Here is a 6,000-nt window from a genome sequence, read left to right as displayed (position 1 = left end):
ATTAAATATTTTTACGAGATTTTTGATGTTCGGTTCCATAAAGAACTCTCTTTGTTAGGCTGTTTGTTATCGTGAAGTCTTCAAATTAGGCTCTGAAGATCCTGTTTGAATAAATTTTGTTATTTTTCCTTTATTTTTTAGATTTTATGTTTAATTTCAGAGTTTCTGTTATATTTCTTTGTGTTTTAAGATTTTAATTTTATTACTTAGTAGAGGTTGATTTTTCTAGCTTATTTAAAGGAGTTGTAAATCTCATAAAAAGCAGACTACATTAAATTTTATTTTCAAAGAATAAAACTTTAAATTTAGATGTTATTGTCTGCAACACCTTTTGATCATCAATTCTATTTTTATTTTTCTATATTATATTTATTTGTGATTCTGCCCTACATCAGATGACTGATGGATATATAGCTTGGTTGTAACAACTTTTTTTTTGTTATTTGGATCACTAGTTTATTAGCGGCTTCTGATCAATAAAATCAATCAATTTTTTTTTTAAAAATTAAATATCACTATCTTTTCTAACAAGTTTTAAGATGAACTATTCCTCTAATGATTAAAATATTTTATTTATGTTTCTCCACATTTTCCCCATGATCCAACAGGAGCGAGCAAGCGAGCATCAAGCTGACATAGGTAATATTTTTTGATGAGTTTCCGGGACCAAAAGATGGCTCTAGCTTGTAGGTCATTTCATCGCATTTGAAAATTGGGAAACAAATATAAATAATATTACTTTCATCCCTGTATTATACATGTTCTTTTTAATTAATCTGTCATTATCAATCGTAATGTACCCATGCATCCTACTTCAGAACCGTTCAATTTGTTTTTGGCTAGAAAGCTATTTACAGAGCTCAGTTATTAAATTTAATTACACTTTTATTTTCACCCCTTCTTTTCCGTTGAATGATTAACACGTCTTGTAATAGTGCTGTGTGTCATGATTGATATCTTTTCCGTTGAATGATTAACATGTTCTGCAATTTTTTATTCTTTATCTACTTAATAATAAAATAAAATATTTATGTTTTCCACAATATTCCAAAATATATAGTAAATGGAATACAAATAGTTATAATTGCCCGATTTCCTTTATTTTAAATGATTCCCATATCTTATCAAAATAAATACTCAAATCACATCTTCATTTTAGTGTTTTGGAAGTCTAAAAACAATCTCTTCTTCCATGCTTTTGCGAAGAACCCTACGAATACCAATCAGTCTAGGTTGCCAATATTCCATGCCATCACTTTTTTATTTGATCATCAAACAAAACCATTGGTAGAGGTTAACAAATCAAGAGCAAAAAGAATATTGCCATGACTTACCTATTGGCATGAGAATGCATAGTAGCGCTGTGATAAAGATTCTCTACAGTAAATATGACCATATATATGCATGTATGTTGAAATTAAGGGTGAATGAATTACAATGGCTCGTTGAACCTAATTTAAATGTAGTCCAAGAACTGATCATAGATCTAGCTGGCACTAGGAGAAGGTTTGATCTTCATTAATATTGACAAGAGACTAGGAAAAGCTAATCATATCTTCCATTTTTCAATGACAAACGCTATTTTTTTAACCATAGCTTGTCAAGTTGCAGAGCACAGTTTTTTAGGCATATGAATTATAGGAATGCCTTTCTCTATTAAGTCAGAATAAGTTAATTAATGTTCCTCACCGATCCAGAATTTTAATTCATCATTTCTCGTGTGATTTTATTTTTCGTTTTTTTTATTTTGTTTTTTCGTTTAAGTCTAAAGTACTTCAATAACACATGATTCTTTCGTAAAAAAAAAAAGAAATTTAGCTAGTTGGGGTGAGCGACATGCAAAAGACTTGAAAAATATTATAACTCTCTTAATTTTCATAGGTATTAATTATATATAAAGGTATCTAGAGGTCATATTTCGTGCATCAAAATTAAGTCCCTGCATGGAGATTCGGATTCATAGCAAAGATACCAAACATGAGAGAATTAAGTTGAATCAGATATATTATGTATAGCAGATCCCTTGCCAAGATCTAAATTTATTTAAAAAGCTGATCTTAAACCAGAGTATTTTATGTATAAATCCCTTGAACCAAACATTCTCAAATCTCAACATGCCCAATTTGGATTGGTGTGCATGAAAGTAACAGAGTGGGAAAATCATATAATACAAGGACATTCATTGTTGAAATGAGTGAAAAATCTGAAACTTGTTAGAATATATATAAAACTCGGGCACAGTATATTCTATGCAATACACAAAAATAAGTTAACTTGAAAACATCATGTTTTCAATCTAACGTAAACAATTAATAGATGTTAAAGAGTTAATTTAATTAAAAAAAATTTATATTATATTTGAATTTGAAACTTGAATATGTTCATATTATCCTGTGTTTAATTTTTATTAAATAAATAAAAAAAATAAAATTTGAACTCGTGCTCGCTTAACCATTAAAATTCTGATATCATATTAAAAAAACAATTCAACTTAATAACTTATATTATTTTTATATTATTTTAAGATAGATATCATTACACTTTGCAACTTCTTATGCCTTTGTTTTTAGCTAAAGAACTTCTGTATTCCCAAAATGAATTTAAGAGAACAAAGTGGGAGGGGGGGGGAGAAAAACAAAAACCCTAAAGCCTGCCAAAAACAGGAGGGCAAGTGGCCAACTTGGGTTTCTGAAAATGACGTAATACGCACCATTTTTTCTGGAAAGTGGTGGGTCCCAAATCAAACCTTTACCTTTCCAAAAACGGACATGTTGACCAGTCTTCCACTTCCTTAGATTCCGCCACGTGGCATAGTATCTCTCCCTCTCCCTGTCTGACAGTCCCGGGTTTCCTTCCCGCCCGTCGAATGCGGGAGACACGTATTCTGTCCTATTAGGTAGCCTACTGTAAATCCAAGTCTTATCGCTGTATCTCTCTGTTGACTAGTGGCCTACAAATGCATTATTGTGTTATCATGATTGATCGGGCCAATGAGTTGAGGATATTGGATCACCTCTTCATCAATCAGATTATATATAAATGCACCTTGATAAAAACGAGTCTCATTTCAAGTTCTGATCAGGGCACGCATTTCAAGTGTTGATCAGGGCACGCATTTGCATCTTTTTAGTAGGGAGCTCGACTCGTTAATTTACTGTACTTAATTGCTACATAGCTTTGAGGTCTTTATGCTCGAGAGAGCTTTTGGCCTTGTGCTGGGTGTGTGCGCTTCTAATAGAAAGAGGTATTTCTCTTAGACCTCCAGCTTCCATCGTTGTTGTCAAGACTAGCATTGCAAGATAGGTTGAACCGGTGATTCAAGGTTTGATTTTAGCTAAATTTAAAGCTCAACCATGTAAAAGATTGATCCAGCAAAATCCACTTCATCTCATGAAAAGTCAATGGATTCAATCAAGATTGGTTGGGCAAAGGTTGATTTTGAAAAAAAGTATGATTTGAAACTTGACATTTTTTTATTAAAAAAATAATTTACCAACTTAACAATACCAATATAAAATAATCGCCATCATCATTACTATTATAATTAATTTACTAAGTTGATTAGTTGATTTGATGAGTTAATTCATCAACCAAATATTTGAGCCTTCACAGGTCTAGCCTCGTGCTTCTTGGTTTGAAAATTATGACTTATATTTACTTCGTTTATTTTTCTTGAGATGCTGACATGTTCAATTCAGCACATTTTATTTAGCCCACAATTAATTTAGCACACTTCATGTTAGAAATGACTTGGATTTTGACTAATTCGCTTGTAAAACTATCCATGCTCCAAATTAATGTCATATATGATTTAAATTCACTGGTTATCATGTTGAATTGGTATGTCCAATTCTGATAAAATGCCAAGAGGTGGTTTGGTGCTAAAGAAAATTAATACCCATCAAACTTGAGGTTTTTGACTTGGTAATCAATTTTCTTAGATAGCATATTTATATTTAATTAACTCTATTTAGGTGACATTTTTAAGTTTTATCTGAACCTGAGAGTGGTTAGGGTCCCTTTGGGCGCGTGTGTGGGTATATAAGTGCATCATTTCAATATTCATTAGAATAAATGATGGTACGCCTAATTCTAAAACTGAATGCCTTATTGTGATGCAATTTTCATTATACAGTTAAAAATGAGATTTTACCGTTTTTATATAAAATAATACCTACACTTAGTTTGCCTCGTTTTGAGAAATTAATTTGATGACATTATGCAGTGTTTGATACTGGAGTTGAAAAGTGCTTTTAAAAATTTTAATTTTTTTTATTTTAAATTAATATATTTTTTATGTTTTCAGATCATTTTAATGTGTTGATGTCAAAAATAATTTTTAAAAAATAAAAATAATTATTTTAATATGTTTTGGAATGAAAAATATTTTGAAAAACAACCACTACCATACTCCTAAATAGAGTTTTAAAACCCGGACCGGCCCGGCGGGTTGACCCGGGACCCGGCCGACCCATCTGACCCGTGATCTAGTCATTATACCGGGTCGACCACCGGGTCGAGTTTAAAAACTATGCTCCTAAACACCCTCTAAACTTTACACGAGTTCGACTTTTTTTTGTTACTAAATATAATTCAAAATTTATCTTTGTTTATGTTTTTTTTTCTTTTCTTTTTCATAATTAGAAGTGCTGTTAGATTAAAAAAAAAAAAGGCCTTATATTTGTACTGATGCCTATGCTGCAATTCTATATATGGGCTATTTTCACTCTTCAGTTAATTTATTTGTTTTTCCTAACACTACTTTTCCGTTGATTCGTATTGCTAAATTGATTGAGTGACGTTGCTTGCAATATGATGTAACTAACCCTAATTTAAAATTTATTAAGTAAATTTGAAAAAGATTTTGGAGGCTTAATCTAGATTACAAGTAGGTTGCTTTTTATGTTATATATATATGCGCCAATTTCAAATAAATCACCCTAGAAAATGATTGAGTTTCAATAAAAAAAAAAATGGACACTTTTATAAAAAAACAAATTCAAATTTGTTTCCTTACTTATTTTTGGATCGCCCTCGGCTCAAATATAAACATTATTGAGATTGAATCTCGTAGGCAATCCCATTCATGAAACTCCAGTAGTCTTGGTGTCCCTTCTTTTTTTGTAAATTGTAAAGGTTCTTGAAGATAAATCAGTAATATTTTAAGCGAACTATATATCCCTACAGAATAATATAATCCGACAATTAAACGGATCAAGGATCAATCTTTTATGACATTAATTTAATTAAAACGAGGTGGATGAAAACCTAGAAAATAGGAAAAACGTTAATATCGTTATGTAGATGAAAATCAACTGTGATTTGTACTAAACCAAAGAAGAAAATATTTAAGTATGTGTAGTCATGAAACAACACATTTTCCTCATTTCTTCGCTTCAATTATTCCCTGTATAATTGCTAAAGGATTAGAAGAAAGCACAAACGTGGACAAGGTGTAAATAGTCTAGAAAGGACTAATGCGGGTTTTACAATATAATATATAAGCAGCCTGAAACTTTGGTTAAGAGAACCGTCGATTATAAATATATTAATGAAGTTGATTTCCTTGTTCTATACATGACAACGACCGTATTGGGAACTTGAACAAATCCTGCTTGCGCTTCGTAAAATCTTTTCCTTGGTTTAATTAAATTATTCAATGCAGGTATTACCATCCCTAGTTGACAGCTTAATTAGAAGAAATTTGTCGGCTAAGTGCTTGTAATTACACGGACCGACAACTTGTCATCAATATGATAAAAAGTCTACCTTTTGATTTTGATTTAGACAATTTCCTTGGATCGACTCCCCTCCACACTCGTGAAAGCTCATTTTATGCATATCCAGGACGGTCTAGCTAAACTCCAAAACGTTTGCTTTAATTTTCTTAATAAATCTCATGAATAGCTTGTAATTAGGGATGGTAATTCAGTTTGGTTGAATGTTAATTTGTCTAGTTTGATGCCAATTAGGTGGTAATCTTGTTTGTGAAGTTATAAT

This window comes from Populus trichocarpa, chromosome 8 (genome assembly GCF_000002775.5).
Source record: "Populus trichocarpa isolate Nisqually-1 chromosome 8, P.trichocarpa_v4.1, whole genome shotgun sequence".
NCBI classification, from domain to species: domain Eukaryota; kingdom Viridiplantae; phylum Streptophyta; class Magnoliopsida; order Malpighiales; family Salicaceae; genus Populus; species Populus trichocarpa.
Note: the sequence above shows the minus strand (reverse complement) of the source record.